This window comes from Aotus nancymaae, unplaced genomic scaffold (assembly GCF_030222135.1).
Source record: "Aotus nancymaae isolate 86718 unplaced genomic scaffold, 86718_ANA_hifiasm-v0.15.2.pri h1tg000025l, whole genome shotgun sequence".
NCBI classification, from domain to species: Eukaryota; Metazoa; Chordata; class Mammalia; order Primates; family Aotidae; genus Aotus; species Aotus nancymaae.
The window spans coordinates 2,248,278-2,268,870 of NW_026988438.1; the positions used below are offsets into that span (position 1 = coordinate 2,248,278).

Here is a 20,593-nt window from a genome sequence, read left to right on the forward strand (position 1 = left end):
TGTTTGCTAATGTTTTTTTGAGGATGAACACAGTGGAATAAAATTGGAAATCAAGTCTAAAAGGAACCCTAAAAACCATGCAAATACGTGGAAATTAAAAAATTCTTTGAATTGAACTGTAATAATGGTGGCAGAAATTATCAAAACCTCTGGGATACAGCATAGTTAGTATGGAGCACAAAGAGACAATCTAAGGTCACACCTCAAGGAACTAGAGAAACAAGAACAAACCCAAACTCAGCAGAAGAAATAACAACAATCAGAATAAAACTGAATGAATGAAAAAACTTGTTCTTTAAAAAGATAGATAGACCATTAGTGAGATTAGTCAAGTAAAGAGAGAAGTTTCAAATAAGCTCAATTAGAAATGAGAGACACACTGATACCACAGAAATACAAAAGATCATTCAAGGATACTATGAACACCTGGAGTAGAATGGTTAAATTCCCAGAAATATATAACTCTCCTAGATTAAACCAGAAAGAAACAGAAACGCTGAACAAACCAAGCAGCAAGACTGAAATGGTAATTTAAAAACTGCCAACAAAAAACAGTCCAGGGTCAGATGGATTCGCGACTAAATTTTATCAGACATTCAAAGAAGAATTGGTACAACGCTATTGACATTATTCCAAAAGATAGATAGAGAATCCTCCCTAGATCATTCTATGAAGCCCCTTTTACCCTAATACCAAAACCAGGAAACTACAGACCAATATCCCTGATGAACACAGATGCAAATATTCCTAACAAAATACTATTTTTAATAGACTGGTAAATATGAGTAAATATTTCCTTTAGGTATTCTAGCAAATTACTGAACCTGAGACTGGAATTATGGAATCTCCCAGTGTATAGTCAGTCAGTCAGAAGTACAGGAGGCCAGGACTTGTCACTGGCATGGGAAGTGTGGACAGTCTTGTGGGATCTAATTCCTGGTAGACGATACTGTTTTGCATTTTAGGATACACAGTTGGTGGTCTGCTAGGAACTGGAGAATTGGTTGGTATGGGAAATAAATGCTACACATTTGGTATCAGAAGTAAAGTGTTATTTATAGGAAAGACAGTTTAAACATATATGTGTATATATATATTTGGACTTCTGTGTTCTTCCTTATCTCTTGGTGGTAATTGTCTCTTGTGGTAATCCAAAACTGGTTATTGGTGCCTGTAAAATAGAGTGTCCTCCCTTGGGGAGCTAGGTGGGCCTGCAAGGAAAGCCTGCTTACTGCATAATTTGTTGAGCTAGAAGATCCATTCTGCTTCCCTCCCTTCCAAACTCAAACCCTCTCACAGCTCCTAGTGCTCTCTTTTTATTTTTCCCCCAGGCAGTCCTCTTGGTTGGAGTATCAACAGGCAGACTCCCACCTAGCTATCTTCTGTGGTGGTCTCAGGATACTCATGCATCCTTATGCAACAGAGGTGGAAATGCAAATGGGCCACTGTCTCCACCTGGTTTTCTGTCTTTCCCATGCTCTAATACATATAGGTCACCAAGTCTCCTGCAATTTGATTATAGAGCATATTCTACCCAATATGTCTATATGTGAATTATCAATCTTTAGGACTTAATATGGTACACAAAATAGAGGAAATGAGTAGATACTGGTTGCTATTCAACAACTCTTTATAGACAAAGATGTTTCTCAAGTTAGAGCCACAGAGCTCCCATCTTGTTCTATTTTCATTGGGGAACAACATCTGTTCATTAATATGGTATATTATATACACTGAGACTGTAATTAAGGCACCCGCAGCCTTCTTTTCTTCTGGCCAACCAACATCATTTCCACAATCCTTTCCTCATAAGCCTGGGTTTCCAACCCTTTAATCATCACTGCTCTCTTCTAGATCCAAATGTCCCACTTACTTTTAAACTGTGGCGACCTAGATGGAAAGCTATCCTAATGATGCTGTAAGAGTTTGGCAAATTTCAGCAGAAACCAGCATCTGTTTTGTCCTTTCTCATTATGTTCTAGCTGACTTTTCATTAAAGACTTTTGGAAAAGCTGTAAAATTTATTTTTTAAACTAATTCCACAATATTCTGGCCCAAGTCTCTGTTGCATGTATACAATTTCTATGCACAAATGGATTCATAAATGGAGTGTTTTTAACCTTGCAAATATAAGTCTTTACATAATATTTAAAAAATATTTTGCATTTTTTCATTTGCATTTTTGACTCTATTAACTTAATAGTGACATGGCTTTTGAATACATTATTTTGACTCAATGTTTTTATGTAAACCTTTCCCTTGGTATATACCCACGGAATAAGAAAAACAACAGTGTTACATGTACTTACCATGTTCTTATTTACTTTTCATAACTCAGTGAGCCAAGTACTAATGTCATCTCTATTTTTCAGATGAAGCGGTTTAGGGAGAGAGAAGCTAAAGATTTGCTCAAGATAAACCCAGTAAGTGGGGGTCAGAGGTGAGACCTAAGAGCGTAGACTCTAGGGCGAGGCCTCCAGCGTTCATCATGATATGCTGTTGTATGTACATGAATACCTCGGTGCACTGGCCCTTTCATAGAATTTTTTTTTATTGGTGATCACTAATATACACCAGCAAAAGTTTTGTGTTGAAAGATGATTTTTCTAATACAGTAATCACACCTGAGTACTGATGCTGGTTTGACTGAAGAATGATTCATGGCTATTTCTTTATGGGTGTACTTACTTAGCTCCCTTAGATTAAAGGTTTCATTTTGTTTCCTTTTTTTGTTCTGAGAATGTAAACCCTACAGTTGCTAAATATTGGTAAATTTAACTTTCTTTGTTCAAATATTGAGCTCATCTTGCCATTGTGAATTGCAAATGGAGTAGCCTCCACTTGCTCTACAAAATTAGCCCAAGCAGCTGTGACATACATTTTAGGCTATCTACAGATACAGAGGAATGGTTTTTGCCCTGAGTATAATTCATTTCAGAGTCAGGTCTCCAGAACAGGTGGTACTATTGTCACTGTCCAGGTCTTGCTGTGGGGCTTTCAGAAACTCTATTGGCCTTTCAATGAACTCTGGATACCTTTCCAAGAGAACTGTCTGCACTATGAAATTAGTGGTGGTGTATCTACACCTCAGTAAACTTGCTCCAGTTTCACTTATTTGTTCCTTAAAGTTTTCTTTAAACCTTATTTTATTTGGCTTAATAAACTAAACATAATATTAGAAAGTGCTCTAAGAAACCAAGCCTAGAGGTGCTCTCTCTCTGTTATTTAAGAAGGAGATTTCTTTGAGAAAACCCACAATCCTGTCTCCAAGTGTGCCTTTGAACTTACTATCTGTACAGAATACGAGAAGGCAATGCTTCTAGTCATATATAAGCATTTCAAAGAAACGTTAACAAGTGTTCTTTACTGCCCTAAATGTTCTCTAAAACAATGATTTCTCTTTGAAAATATTATATGCATACAGTTTTATGATAGGTCTCCATCTATTAGGAAATACTCAAACATCTTTTAGTATGCTGATTTTTAAAGAATTCATAACAAAATATGAACAATGCTTACCTTTCTGGAAGTAGAATGGAGACTGTTCAGAATGGAAGTTAAGATGTCACGTTATTCATTACCTGCGATTAAAACACCAAAAAGCCTCTGTGCATGTATTATTTACAAGTAATTATCTGAGTAGCGAGATTGAGCCACTTTGTTTCCATACATTTTTCTAAACGAATTAGATAGATTACTTATAAACACAACATGCCTTCCTTAACTATCTCATTAAAGTTTAATCAGTTAATGTAGTTAGAGTTTTCACAGTTTGACTTTTAAAGGAAAGGTAATTTATTATTTTTGAATGTTAACATTGAAAAGTTCCAGGCTTATTAACTTAGGGTAAGGAACTTAAATAAAATTGATTTGTTTAAGTTCACACAGCTAGTTTGTGGCTGGACCTAGACTTAGGATTAGAGGACTCCTGGTCCTCTAACTCTAGCCAGTGCTTTTCCTATGAAACTATATCACCTTCCGTAAGTATTATTTGTAAAGTATATCCCATTAATTTAATTGGACCATAAAACCAAGCTTTAGAACAGCTATAAGAAATAAATATAATGACTCATAGGTCAAATGAATTGTAACTGTATAAATATTAAGTACTAGAAATAGGCTCAGTTCAAAAATAAAATGATACATAATTGGGGGAAAACTCATTTTTTAAAGATGGAGTGTTCTTGAAGAAAATAATGGAGGGGAGTGGCCAATATGGCTACCTAGACGCAGCTAGTATGTGTGTGGCTCTCATGGAGAGGGACAGAAGGGGCGAGCAAATATAACACCTTCAACAGAAACATCCTGGTATTCGCATAGGAACTAATCAAGGTAACAACTTGACTCAAGGAGAACAAAGAAAAGCAAGACAGGACAACAGCCCACCTGGGACCCACACGGAGCCAGGGGACCCTGCTCCACCCAAAGAAGCCATGCTGCTTTTACAGATCTTTGCAACCCTTGGGTCAGGAGATCTTCCTGTGAACTCTGACAGAGCTACATGGAGTCTTGGCAGAGCAACCACTCAGACATGTATGGACACACTGGAGCCTTAGATACTTGGGCTTTCCAGCAAAAGTAGCTGCGGCTCCAGCAAAGTGGGCGGTTAGACCCCTGTCCATACCCATAAGAAGAGGCTGAATCCAGTGGGGTGAGTGGCAGCAGCCTGCAGGCCCCATTTCCATGGTACCTCACAAGATAAGAACCACTGGCTTAGAACTCGAGCCAGCCACTGGTAGCAGCATTGTATCTCCCTAAGGAAGAGCTTCCAGGGGGACAGGTGGGCCTCTATCTTTACTGATCAGGTACCTTAGCAGTTCCAGCCTTCAGGCTTTGCAGAATCCAGGCTGACCGGGGGCAGAAGGGAGCCCCCAATACAGCACAGCTGCTCTACCAAACATGGCCAGACTACTTTAAGCAGATTCCCAATCCTATTCCTTTTTACTGGGCAGGACCTCCCAACTGGAACACCTCCAGTCACCTCTCCCCCAGTGGTGTTCTCTGGCCAACAGAGATTACTAACCTCCCAGGGATGGAGCTCCCAGAGGGAGGGGGCGGGCCACCATCTCTGCTGCTTGGGTGACTTAGCTGGTTCCAGCCATCTGGCCTTAGGGCGTCTGAGGCAACTGGGGGCTGAAGCAAATGCCCAGCACAACATAGCTGCTCTACCAAAATGTGGCCAGACTTCTTTCTTAAGCGAGTCCCTGATCCCATTCCTCCTGACCAGGCATGACCTCCCAACTGGGGTCTTCAGTCACCTGCTACAGGTGCTTCTGGGCCAGCAACAGGCCCATACTTCTCTGGGTCAAAGCTCCCAGGAGAGGGCCAGGCTGCCATTTTGCTGTTTCACAGCCCTCACTGGTGATACCTCTAAGTACTGGAAAATCCAAGATGACTATAGATTGGAGCAGGTCCCAAGCATACCAAAGCAGCCCTACAGGAAAGTGGCCAGTCTACCACATGGGTGCCTGTTCCCGTATCTCCCGATACTTCAGGCTTGGGCCTCCAGCCACCCACCACCAGAGCTATTAAGCCCACAGCAACTTGTCAACTCCCTGGACAGAGTTACCCGATCAACTAAAAGCCTTTCCTGTATTGCTTTATTTTGATTCTTATTTTGCTTGGATTGGGGTTTATTTCCCTCCTGAATCTCAATGATCTTTCTTCTAATCCATATTCTGAATTCTACTTCTGTCATCTCAACTAGTTCAACCAGGTTAAGAACTCCTCTTATTGGAGAACTGATAGAGTCATTTAGAGGACATAGGACAATCTAAGCATTTGAGTTACTGAAGTTCTCGTATTGGTTTTTTCTCATCTCTGTGTGTAGGTGTTCCTTTAACTAGAGTGTAGATTGAGTATAGTCCATAGACTTTTTTCCAGGAGCTAAAGGATGAAATAGCCAGTGTTAAAAAGAACCTAACAAGTCTGACAGAGCGGAATAAGACAATTCAAGAATTTCACAATACAATCACAAGTATTAACAGCAGAATAAACTGAGCTGGGGAATAAACCTCAGAACCTGAACATGGTTCCCTGAAACAAAGAAGTCAGACAAAAATAAAGAAAAAAGAATTAAAAGGAATAAACAAAACCTCTGAGAAGTATGAGATTATGTAGAGAGGCCAAATCTATGAATCATTATCATCCCTATAAGGGATGGGGAGAAAGCAAACAACTTGAAAAGTGTATTTCAGGATACCATCTATGAAACCTTCCCCAGTCTTCTATGGAGGCCAACAGTCAAATTCAGGAAATAGACCTCCCTACAAGATTCTACACAAATAGATTATTCCCAAGACACACAATTGTCAGATTTTCCAAGGTAAAAATGAAAGATTGTTAAAGGCATCTAGAGAGAAAGGGCAGGTTAATCTACCAAAGGGAACCCCATCAGACAGTGCAACTCCCAGCTAAAACCATGCAACCCAGAAAAGAGTAGGGGCTTATACTCAACATTCTTAAAGAAAAACATCTTCAACCAAGAATTTCACATCCAGCCAAACTAAGCTTCCTAAGTGAAAAAGAAATAAGATCCTTTCCAGAGAAGCAAATGTTGGGGGAATTCATTACCACCAGACTTGCCTTACAAGAGATATTGAAAACACAAAAACACACAGACCAGTGTAGCTGTAAAGCAAACACATAAACAAGCCACCATCATAAGCAACTAACAGCACAAAGACAGGATCAAATCCACACATATCAATACTAGCCTTGAATGTAAGTGGGTTAAATGGCAAGCTGGATAAAAAAACAAGACCCAAGGGTATGCTGTCTTCAGGAGACCCATCTCACATGTAATGACACTTATAGGCTCAAAATAATGGTGACAGAAGTAAACATAGCAAGCAAATGGAAAACAGCAAAAAGCACAGGTTGCAATTCTAATTTCAGACAAAACATTTCAAACCAACAAAAATAAAGACAAAGAAGGGCATTACATAATGGTAAAGGGTTCACTTCTACAAAGAGACATAGTTGTCCTAAATATATATGCACCAAACAGGAACACCCAGATTTATAAAGCAAGTTCTGGCCGGGCGTGGTGGCTCAAGCCTGTAATCCCAGCACTTTGGGAGGCCGAGGCGGGTGGATCACGAGGTCAAGAGATCCAGACCATCCTGGTCAACATTGTGAAACCCCGTCTCTACTAATACAAAAAAAAAAATTAGCTGGGCATGGTGGCGCGTGCCTGTAATCCCAGCTACTCAGGAGGCTGAGGCAGGAGAATTGCCTGAACCCAGGAGGCGGAGGTTGCGGTGAGCTGAGATCGCGCCATTGCACTCCAGCCTGGGTAACGAGAGTGAAACTCCGTCTCAAAAAAAAAAATAAATAAATAAAGCAAGTTCTTAGAGACCTACTATACAGAGACATAAAGTCTCCCACTATTATTCTGTGAGAGTCTAACATTCCACTGACAGAATTAGATTATCGAGGCAGAAAATTAATAGATATTTAGGAGCTAACCTCAACATTGGACCTACGGATCTGATAGACCTTTAAAGAATGCTCCACTGAAAAATAACAGAATGTACAGTCTTCTCATCACCACATAATAAAACTATCCTCAGCAAATATAAAAGAACCAGAATCATACCAAACCCTCTCTCACACCACAGTGCAATAAAAATAAAAGTCAAGACTATGAAAACCGCTCAAAACCATGCAATTACATGAAAATCAAGCAACATACTTCTGAATGGACTTCTGGGTAAATAAGGCAGCAATCAACAAATTCTTTGAATATCATAAAAATAAAGATACAACATATTAGAATCTCTGGGACACAACTAATGAAGTGTTGAGAGGGAAATTCATAGCAGTAAAATGCCCATATCAAAAAGTTAGAAAGATCTCAAATTAGCCACCTCAATTTAAACCGAAAGAATTAGAGAAGCAAGGATAAATCAATCCCAAAGCTAGCAGGAGACAGGAAATAACAAACCTCAGAGCTGAACTGAAGGAAACTGAGACAGAGAGAGAAAAACATTTAAAAGATCAACAAATCTAGAAGTTGTTTTGTTTTTTTAAAAAAATTAGATAGGCCACTAGCTAGACTAATAAAAAAAGATCCAAATAAGACAATTAGAAATGATGAAGGGGATGTTACTACTGACCCCACAAAAATAAAACCAACCTTCAGAAACTACTATGAACACCTGTCCACACACAAGTAGAAAACCCAGAACAGATGGATAAATTCCTGGACATAAACACCCTCCTAAGAAAAGGCAGGAAGAAATTGGTTTCCTGAAATACAATAGTGAGCTCCAAAATCAAATCAGTAATAAATAGCCTACCAACCACAACAAAAAAAGCCCAGAACCTTATGGATTCACAGCCAAATTCTACCAGATGTACAAAGAAGAGCTCATCCCATTCCTACAGAAACTATTCCAAAAAATGGGAGGGGGACTCCTCCCCAAGTCATTCTATGAAGCCAGCATCATCTTGATACCAAAACCTGGCAGAGACACAGCAACAACAAAAAATACATCAGGCCAACATCTTTGCTGAACATCGATGCAAAAATTCTCAGCAAAATACTTGCAAACCAAATCCAGCAGCATACCGAAAAGCTAATCCAGCACAATTCAATTAGGTTTCATCCCTGGGATGCAAAATTGCTTCAACATATGCAAATCAATAAATGTAATTCATCATACAAACAAAAGATGAAAATCACGATTACCTTAATAAATGCAGAAAAGATTTTCAATAAAATTCAACATCTTTTCATGTTAAAAACTCTGAATAAACAAGGCATTGAAGAAACATACCTCAAAATAATAAGAGCCATCCGCAACAAACCCAGAACCAACGTTACACTGAATGAGCAAAAGCTGGAAGCCTTCCCATTGAAAACCGGCACAAGATAAAGATGCCTTCTCTCACCATTTACATTAGGCATAGTATAGAAGTCTTAGCCAGAGCAATCAGGCAAGAGACAGAAATAAAGGGCATCCAAATAGGAAGAGAGAAAGTCAAACTCTGTTTGTAGACAACATGGCTCTATCTAGAAAACCTTACAGTCTCAGCCCAAAACTTCCTCCAGCTGATAAACAACTTCAGCAACATTGCATGATACAAAATGAATGTAAAAAAAAAAATTACTAGCATTCCTATGCAGCAACAACAGCCAAACCAATATCCAAATCAGAAAGGCAATCCCATTAACAATTGTCACAAAATAAATAAAATACCTAGGAACACAGCTGACCAGGGAGGTGAAAGATCTCTACGATGAGATTAACAAAACACATCAAAGAAATCAGAGAAAACACAACAAATGGAAAAACATCCCATGCTTGGATAGGAAGTATCAATATCATTAAGATGGCTATACTGCTCAAAGAAATTTACAGATTAAATGCCATTCTTATCAAACTACCAATGACATTCTTCATAGAACTAGAAAAACTATTTTAAAATTCATATAATACCTCAAAATTGCCTAAATAGGCAAGGCAATCTGAAGCAAAAAGAACAAAGCTGGAGGCGTCATGTTACCCAACTTCAGATTATACTACAAGGTTACAGTAACCAAAACAACATTGTCCTGGTACAGAAACAGACATACAGATGAATGGAACAGAATAGAGAGCTCTATGACCATTTGATCTTCCACAAAACTGATAAAAAGAAGCAACAGGGAAAAGATTCATTCAATAAATGGTGCTGGGAAAACTGGCTAGCCACATTCAGAAGACTACGGCGGGATCCCTTCCTTACATCATACACAAAAATTAACTGAAGATGGGTTAAGGACTTAAATGTAAAGCCCCAAACTATGAAAACTCTGGAAGACAGCCTAGGCAATACCATCCTTGACATAGGACTGGGCAAAAATTGCATGACAAAGACACCAAAAGCAATCACAACAAAAACCAAAATTGACCAGTGGGATCTAATTAAGCTTAAGAGCTTCTGCACAGCAAAATAAAATTATTTACAAACTATGCCTCTCATCATGGTCTAATATCCAACATCTATAAGAAATTTAAACAAATTTACAAGGGAAGAAACAACCTTATTAACAAGTAGGCCAAGGACATGAACTGACACTTCTCAAAAGAAGACATACACGTGGCCAGTAGCATACGAAAATATGCTCATTATCACTGATCATTAGAGAAATGCCAGTCAAAACCACAATCAGATACCACCTCACATTAGTCAGAATGGCAGTTACTGAAAAGTAAAAACATAACAGAAGCTGGTGAAGTTTCAGAGAAAAGGGAACGCTTATTCATTTTTGGTAAGAGTGTAAATTACTTCAACCATTTTGGAAAGCAGTATGGTGATTCCCCAGAGAGCTAAAAGCAGAACCACCATTCAACCCAGTAATTCCATAACTAGGTAGATATCCAGTAGAATATAAATCATTTTATTATGAAGACACGTGCTCACAAATGTTCATTACAGCACTATTTGCAATAGCAAAGACGTGGAATCAACCTAAATGCCCATGAATGACAGATTGGATAAAGAGAATGGAGTACATATATACTATGGAAGACTACGCAGCCTTAAAAAAGAATGAGATCATATCTTATGTGGGAACATGGATGGAGCTGCAGGGTATTATCCTTAGCAAACTACTGCAGGAACAGAAAACCAAATGCCACATGTTCTCACTTATAAGTGGGAGCAAAATAAGAACACAAAGAAGGAAACAGCATACACCGGGGTCTACTTGAGGTGGAAGGAGGGAAAGGAGCAGAAAAGATAACCATTAGGAACTGGGCTTAATACATGGGTGATCAAACAATAAATACAACAATCCTCTATGACATGTGTTTACCTACATAACCTTCACAGGTACCCCAAACCTAAAAAAGTTAAAAAGGCCAGGTACAGTGGCTCATGCCTATAATCCCAGACTCTGGGAGGCCAAGGCGGGCAGATCACCTGAGTTCAAGAGGTCAAGACCAGCCTAGCCACCATGGTGAAACCTCGTCTCTGTTAAGAATACAAAAATCAGCTGGGCATGGTGGCATGGGCCTGTAATCCCAGATACTAGGGAGGCCGATGCAGGATAATTGCTTGAACCCGGGAAGTAGAGGTTGCAGTGAGTCAAGATTGTGCCACTGCACTCCAACCTTGGTGACAGAGCAAGACTCCATCTCAAAAAAAGAAAACAAAGCCTTTAAAAAAAAAGTAGCCATGAATGCACCTATGCAACAACTTTGCATGTTTTTCACATGTACCCCAAAACCTAAAATGCAATAATAAAAAAAAAAAATTAAATAAATAAATAAGATGAATTTTAGAAGAAAGTTTAAAAAAAAAAAAAAGTAGTCTTAGAATTCATATTCTGATGTTCTGGCACTCTTTCAGAATATAACAAGACTTTTTTCTAATTAGACTTCATATAAACTCTAATTTTAAATATCTTCCTATTTTTTAAAAAAAGGGTGGCAGAGTGCAGACACATGTCTTTAAGGGAGAATCTTCCTACTTAACCAATCATTTGTCCATCCGTCCATCCTATGCCATGTCTTCTTTCTCCTCCATTTCATGAATATGACTATACATTGAACACCTGTGACATGCCAAGCATTGTGCTATGTCAATTCCTACTCCTATTTCCAAAAAGTCTTAGCTGCCCTCCTGGAATCAGTGAACAGATATATAAGATCCTCGAGTATGCTTTTTCTGTTGCTTAGAGAAACACACATGCGCTTTGCTTCTTGGATTGCTAACCCCTGCTAAGGAAGCATCGTACCAGAGGAATACTTCCCTTCCGTATAGAAACAGTAATGTAGCACTGAGTAGGCACTCAGTATTTACCGAATAAATTCATCAATGGCTGTAATAGCTTTCCCCTCTCCATGCCAAACTCCTAAGTTTTGAAAAGTCTTAAAATTTACTTCTATTCCTTTCTATTCTATCATTTTTGAAAAGAAAAATGGATTCTGAATACTTTCAGGCCAAATTCCTGGAGGAAAATAGTAAGAAACGGGAAACTGCTACTTATTAGGAGCTGCCGGTAAGTTAAATTTTTATGACAAAATATATTCCAATTATTTCACCATTACCTCCTTTCTGGTAAGGCTCATCATTGTTAGTTACCCTCATTTGCATTATTTTCATTTCATATGCTCAGCTAAAAAAACAAATGTTTTTATTTTTTCATATGTCAAAACAGAAGCTTTGAGACATTAAATAACTTTTAAAAACAAAGAGGAGATGGAAAACAGGCATAGGTGGAGAAATGGTTAAGCAGGAAGATTCTCCTTTCCCTTTGAAGTTTACAGGGATCCATGTAAAATCCAAAATTTCAAAGACACGCAGGGAAGCATACATAGCTCCGGATGTGCCAGAGTTAGGGTTCCTACAGGAGGGGAAGAACATCATCTCATCAGGACATGAAACTTGGAGACATAGTCTCTAGGACTCCAGTGGCCACACAAAGAAGTCACTGGGTCAAAGATGGGGCTGGCGTGGGGGTTTGAAGAGCCTGTCTAAGAAGGGGCAGGTGCTGAATTAGTGGAATGTAAGAGTTGGCACTGAGCAAGGAGGCAAGCCCAGGAGAAAGACGACTGACTCACCAGGAAGTGGATTAGCACAAAAGGTCAACTTTCTCTCACATAGAAAGGAAAATTCACAAGTCATATCCCTGATGGGACAAAAACAAAGCCTAGACACTTCAGCAAAAACACAGCATGCCCAGAATATGACTTTTCTAGGAAAACCTTTGAGTAAGACTTCCATATGGGAAAAATGTTTTAAAAACCGGGTACATAGTGGGATAGAATTTTCACGTAGGCATTAAGGATATTTCTAGATCTCTTAGCTCCTCTGGGTACAACCAGGTGTACAGAGAAAAATATTTTGGTAGTTTTCATTTCAAAATAAAGAAAATAAAGAATTCATTAAAAGAATGTGAAATTAATTTTAGCAGCAAAATAGCATCACCATCTTTTAACCTAAGAAACAGCTCTTCTAGCATTGCTACCACAGGTTCAATTCATTACAACTGATAAGATGTGGAAGACATGAGAGGGAGAGAAGAGATGAATAGGAAAATACTCAGGAAGATGCGGGAAAACCACTAAAATGCATCGGTTATAGCAGTCCATTAAAACATGTTCCAGCCCACTTACTGAAGCGGTGGAAAAACTGGGAACTCGTATTTCTCATTCTAGGATGTGGAAAGTTTAAATTACAAGGAGATAGGAAGGAAATGGCAAAAGGAAGGAACACCATGAGTTAGCACAGCTAATGTGAATTTCTCAATATTTCTAAATTTAAGAAAACACAGGGAAAATCAAACAAAAGGATGGGATTATAACAAAACTGCCATTAATTTATGTACCAAAAAAGCTGAAAAAAGAGGACTCTCTTAAAGCTTATAAAATGAAGAGAAACATTAGACTATGTACTTCATTAATGATTACAATAAATACCTATTGAGCAGGCTCTGTACACGAAGCATATACATAAAAGAGGGCAATAAAAAGTCAACTAGGCAACTTTTTACTACCCTAGTATATACATAGCGGGGCAAATATAAATCAACTGGCCATTCTGAACATGCCTGTATCTAATTAATTGACAGCTATCGCTTAGATATTAGAATCGCTACTATTTATTAAATGCTTCCCATGATGTGGGCACATGTTAAGGAAATTTACATGTTATTTCACTGAACTCCTCTAGCAGTTCTGAAATAAGTATTGTTACCCTCAGATAGTAGATGAGAAAACTGACGCTGAGAGAGGGTAAATAACTCATCCAAGGACACATGGGTAGGAAATAGAGAAGCCAAAGCTTAAGCCTAAGGATAATTCTCAAGAGTTCGTGCTCTTTCTGCTATGCCACATTCTATCACCTCCATCTTACTCTAGGTATCTATATCTTGATGAGGTAGAGAAAGGCTTCTAATGACATGGAAACCAAAGGCAGCACTCCTCAGGAAAGAGGGCTAAATAAGAGTATTTAAGATGATAGCATGGAAAACAGAGTGCATGTTGTAAACACCTAGCACAATGCTGGGCATGTCACAGGTGTTCAATGTATGGTCATGTTGATGGAAAACGAGGAGAAAGAAGGCAGGTATAGGATGGACAGATGGACAAATAGTTGGTTAAGTAGGAAGATTCCCCTTTTTCTTTGAAGTTTACAGGGAACTGTGTGAAATCCAAAATTTCAAAGAAATGGAGGGAAGCATACACAGCTGAGACTGTGCCAGAGTTAGGATTCTGCAGGAGTGGAAGAACATCATCCCATCAGGACATGAAACCTGGAGACATGGTCTCGAGGACTCCAGAGAGAAGGCATCCTTATCCCTTTGGTCATGAAAGATGGGCAAAGCATTTAAACATTTGGGATTATAATATATATTACATAGATATATATTATATAGATTTTTTTATGCGTGTCTGTATATATATATGTAAAATATATTATTCTCCCAAACTTTTGAAATCCCAAATATGTAAACAAAAAGTATATGTATACATATATATGGCTATATATCTAGGGGAATAGGTATATACAGATATAATACAGATATATATATAGGTATATACAGGTATGTATAGACACAGGCAATTACAGGATATGTATATGCCTATATATGCACATATATCTTGCAATTGCCGGTTTTGTGATTTACTTTTGTTAAACTTTAAAGCTGTCTCTGTGTTAACTTGTTTGCCAGGATTCGTGTAGGAGGAGAAAGCGATTTTTTGGTTCTTTGTCTTTTTTCATGCCTACTGTAGGTCATGGCAGGCTCTTTTTTTTTTTTTTTTTTTTTTTTGTCCACATTACAATCCAAATTCTTAGAATCATATTGTAACAAGCTTTCCCTTGTTTTCCTGATACACTGAAAAAACTTAAGAGTGTTCCTGATGCCCTTGAATGCTTCTTAAAAAAAATAACATTTGAAATTAGAGAAAACCTTAAGTGTTTGGATGTTTTCATCAGATATATTCTTAAGTGGAGGTCTTCTATTAAATAGCATATCTTTAGAAAGAGGCAGTCAAGCATGAAACCCTAGGTAGAATTAAATAGAAAACAAAATAAAAAGTTGCATGTTTTTAAACCACATTTCTTAAAGTATCTTAACAGGTGTGAACTATGCCTAAGCCTGTTTCATCAGTTACCACTAAAAAATTAGCTAAAGGTATTCAATTTATATCTCAAATATTTCTAGAGTAAAACTCTTTTTGACCAGTTTTCTTGATGTATTGCTAGTTAATTACATTTTTTTTACAATATATATCTTAATATTTCATGAATTCTTATTAATATAAAAAGGCATTATTTTCACCATTTCAGAAATAATAAATAAGCACAAAACCAAAGAGGAAATGTCATCATCCAAAGACAACAATCTTGATACTTCCTACAGGGCTGTTTGTGCATCTTTTGGAATGGAAAAGGGTGACAATAGGACCCTCAGGCAGCCAAGATCAAGACATATTCTCTTCTTCTTGCTCTCTGGGACTCATTGCCTCTAAGAGAAGTGTGGTCTAGGACATCGACTATGATGGCTCTATTAAGTCTGTACTTCCAAAGAAAAAGAAATTCTACCCACTCTACAAAGTAATAATCCCATTTCAAGAAAATCATGCACAATGAAGTAATTCTTCAAATTATAGATAGTATATAAAATGACTTCAATTTTCCAAACAGTCTGCATGATTTTGCATATTTACAGCTCATAGATGACTCCATAGTGACCTGGTAACAACCTTTCTCCTAACTGGGGCCTGATTCCAAGGTTCCAGGTCTCATTTTTGTTCTAGAGAAGATTCCCCCACAGACTATTTTTATACTTGCATCTAAGGGGACTCACAGATTTTTTTAGATGCATTTATTTTTCTAGACAGAGGCTACTGCTTATATCCTGTACTAAGTTCCTGTATTTTTCTAGACAGCGGCTACTGCTTATATCCTCTACTAAGTTCCTGTATATCCTTTGATATGGTTTGTCTCTGTGTCCCCACCCAAATTTCACCTTGAATTGTAATAATCCCCACATGTCATGGAAGGGAACTGGTGGGAGGTAACTGAATCATGGGGGTGGGTATTTCCTGTGCTGTTCTCAGGAAAGTAAGTCTCACAAGATCTCATGGTTTTATAAAAGGAAGTTCCCCTCCACATGCTCTCTTGCCTGCTGCCATGTAAGACATGACTTTGCTCCTCCTTTGCTTTCTGCCATGGTTGTGAGGCATCCCCAGCCATGTGGAACTGTGAGTCAATTAAACTTCTTTCCTTTAAAAATTACCCAGTCTCAGGTATGTCTTTATTGGCAGCATAAGCATGGACAAATACAGTACATTGGTACTGGTAGAGTAAGGTGCTGCTATAAAATGACCTAAAAATGTGGAAGTGACTTTGGAACTAGACAATAGGCAGAGGCTGAAACAGTTTAGACAGCTCAGGAGAAGGAAAGAAAATGTAGGAAAGTTTGGAATTTTTTAGAGACTGTAGGGCTCAGAAGACAGGAAGATTTGGGAAAGTTTAGAACATTCCAGAAACTTGTTGCATGGCTTTGACCAAAATGCTGATACTGATATGGACAATAAAGTCCAGGCTGAGGTGGTCTCAGATGGAGATGAAGAACTTGTTGGGAACTAGAGAAAAGGCCACTGTTCCTATGCAAAGAGACTGGCAGCATTTGCCCCTGCCCTAGAGATCTGTGGAATTTTGAAAATGAGATAGATGATTTAGGGTATCTGGCAGAAGAAATTTCTAAGAGGCAAAGTGCTGAAGAAGAAACAGACCATAAAAGTTTGAAAAATCTGCAGCCTGACAATGCAAGAGAAAAGAAAAATCCATTTTCTGGGGAGAAATTCAAGTCTGCTGTAGAACTTTGCGTAAGTAACAAGGAGCTGAATGTTAATCACCAAGACAATGGGGAAAATGTCTCCAGGCCATGTTAGATATCTTTTTGGCAGCCCCTCCCATCACAGGCCCAGAGGCCCAGGAGAAAAAAATGGTTTCCTGGGCCAGGACCAGGGACCCCCCCCCACTTTGTGCAGTGTAGGGACTTATTGCCCTGCATTCCAGCTGCTCCAGCTGTGGCTAAAAGGGGCCAAGGTACAGTTAGGGCCATGGCTTCATACCTCTTCTCATACTAAGAGGTATGAGAGAGTGCAAGCGCCAAGTCTTGGCAGCTTCCACATAGTCTTGAGCCTATGGGTACACAGAAGTCAAGAATTGAGGTTTGGGAACCTCTGCCTAGATTTCAGAGGATATATGAAAACACCTGGATGTCCAGGAAAACGTTTACTGCAGGTGCAGAGCCCTCATGGAGAACCTCTGCCAGTGCAGTACAAAAGGAAAATGTGGGGTTGGAGCCTCCACACACAGTCTCTACTCGGGTACTGCCCACTGGAGCTGTGAGAAGATGAACCACCATCCTCCAGAACCCAAAATGGTAGATCTACTGACAGCTTGCACTTTGTGCCTGGAAAAGCCACAGAAAATATCAGCCTTTGAAAGCAGCCAGAAGGGGAGCTGTACCTTGCAAATCCATAGGGGTGGAACTGCCCAAGGCCATGGGAACCCACCTCTTCCATCAGTGTGACCTGGATGTGAGTCATGGAGTCAAAGGAGATCATTTTGGAGCTTTAAGATTTGATTGCCCTGCTGGAATTTCAGACTTGCATGGGGCCTGTAACCCCTTTGTTTTGGCCAGTTTCTTCCATTTGGAACAGCTATATTTACCCAATGCTTGTACCCACATGATATCTAGCAAGCAACTAACTTGCTTTTGATTTTACAGGCTCATAGGCAAAAGGAAATTGCCTTGCCTTAGATAAGATTTTGGACCATGGACCTTTGAGTTAATGCTGAAATAAGACTTTAGGGGACTGTTGGGAAGGCATTATTGGTTTTGAAATTTGAGGACATGAGATTTGGAAGGGGCCAGGGGTGGAATGATATGGTTTCTCTCTGTGTCCCCACCCAAATCTCACCTTGAATTGTAATAATCCCATGTCACGGGAGGGACCCAGTGGGAGATAAATTGAATCATGGGGGTGGATTTTTTTCTGTGCTGGTCTTGTAATAGAAAGTCTCACTAGATCTGATGGTTTTATAAAAAGGAGTTCCCCTGCACATGCTCTTTTGCCTGCTGCCATGTAAGACGTGACTTTGCTCCTCATTCACCTTCTGCCATGACTGTGAGTCCTCCCCAGCCATGTGAAATTGTGAGGCAATGAAACCTTTTTCCTTTATAAGTTACCCAGTCTCTGGTATGTCTTTACTAACAACATGAGTACAGACTGATACACCCTCCTTTCTAAAGGATTCTTTCTTAAACTCAGGCATTAAGCTGCATGGCCTCATTTTTAAGAATTAAGATGGTTATTAGTTTTACTGGTTTCTTGCTCAATATTTTTTCTTGCTTTTCTCTCTCTTAACTGGATTCATATATTATTTAATGCAGTATGTTCACAAGTGATTTCTGGACATCTGAGAAAATGTGACTAGCTAGTTTTTGTGTGATACCTATTAATGATGCTTCTGAACTAGTGTTTTATGAAATACACCTTGGAAAATTATGACATAAATATACTTACAACGAGCAAAAACACTGAGATTTCTTAGATTTGATCTCATTATTAAGATTAAACTTTCTTCTGACCAATGAACCTCCATAAATACGGATTCAAATGGCCCTCACACAAAGAATTACCAGGAATACACTTTTACCTTTCTTCATGACATTTCAGTTATGCTTTCTTCCCTACTGTATTTTTGAGTTATAGACAAATGAACAGAAACAGGAAATCAAACACTTTTCACTTAAAGTCTTAACAACTTCTCAAACAAGTTAGAATAAATAAAGTTGTAGACTTACTAGAATCCCTCTACCCCACTCTTTCCCCACACCCACGCATAGGTAAATGAAACCATATATAGGACAAGAAGATACATATTTTCTACTTGTGAGTCAATATTACTGATCTTTGCTGCCAACTTAGGGAACATGAGAAAATGAGATTTAGATAAGAACAAATGCTGTGGTAAAGAGTGACGCCCAAACCCCAGATTAGAATAGTAACACTTTTTGAAATAGGACTTTGTAAATACATGTTTTTCATTTATGTTGGGTAATTTCCATCCTCCTCTTCCACCCTCAAGTGTCTGTTGTGTGAAGGCATTTGAAGAAACATAATAATAATGAACTCTATCTGGGAAATAGAGAGTTAACTTTGAAAGACAAATCTCTTATTGGAGATAGGTTACATGAGATTTTGCTGGGCATGGAAAACAAATGCAATAACCTTCACCTTCATTTCCTGGAGTAGCTCTGATACACCCCCCGTAATTCCCACTTGGGAGCTTGAAATAAGATTTGATTTCGGTCTCTACAATGAACATATGGTGTATGTACAAATAGCTTCCAAAGCCTTTTGATGTCCATTAGGAGGAAGGAGTGGGGAGCTGTTTCCTGTAGGAATATGGGGCACTCGGGAGCATTAAAGAAAGAAACAATGGCAAAGGAAATGCCAGTCTTTTGCACTCATTATGTTTCTGTGAACAATTAATTTCACGAGTTTCGAGGCCCTTAATGGATGCGTAACAGGTTCCAATTTTGTTCCCACAACTATCTTGGGGAACCATACATAGTACTTCTATACTTTAGATTTACACTTGAAAAAAACACCAAATGTCATCCCATCCCTACTTTCCTTGGTCACCTAATGGGGATATTGGATTGCTGTGATTTTCAGGACAAATAACTATTAACCAGAAATACCAATATCAATAGTTAGAAGTAAAGTTAAGATTTTTTTTTTTTAGATGGAGTCTTGCTGTGTCACCCAGGCTGGAGTGCAGTGGTGCTCTTGGCTCACGAAACCTCTGCCTCCTGGGTTCAGGCAATTCTCTGCCTCAGCCTCCCAAATAGCTAGGAGACAACAGACAATATGAAAGGCCTTTTGGAACATTTGTAGTTAGAAGATCCATTAAAATGCATGATTATATCAAGTCTTGTTCCTTCTGCCCTCCAATTCCCCACATAATTTTCTCTTTCTTGGGGACAGAGAATATTAGAAAAACAAAATAATAACCCCTTCCTAAATACATCAACCAGAAATAATCTCAGTATACAGCCTTAAAATCATAAAAGTATACATGTATTTTGTCAAAGAATTAAGAGTTTTGTGTCATAACAAAAGGGATTAGTTTATTAAGCACAGTTATTAAAATAGAAGTCTATTCTGTATTTTACTTTCTACAAAACTTTGTTTTTGCCAAACACCCTAATTTTTATTTTTTCTGACCTTAAACCATAGTAATACTTTAAAAGTTATAAATGGACTTTGTATGACTTAGACATTTCACATGTAGTATTGAGCTTGTATCATCCAAATCCTTGGATTGTTCCAAAGTTACAGAAAAAGAAATCAGAGTACTTGGGACAGTGCTTTACTCAGAAATTCACACCTGAATTGTTCAACTGAAAAGGCTCCAGCCACAGTGTAATCCACACTTAAGCTTATTACCTTAGGGCTTTCAATGCTGACTATGGTTGAAGAATCAATATTGAACTATCAATTATCTAACACCTATAATTTCCAAGTAACTATGTTGGAAAGTTTAGTTGTGAGACAATTCATGG

At 38.5% G+C, this 20,593-nt stretch overlaps 1 long non-coding RNA gene across 3 annotated transcripts in view; it reads left to right on the plus strand.

Annotated features, from left to right (window-relative positions):
• The window catches only part of LOC135276510 (uncharacterized), a 37,846-nt gene that overhangs the window by 10,371 nt on the left and 6,882 nt on the right, over positions 1-20,593 (plus strand). The window lies entirely within an intron of this gene.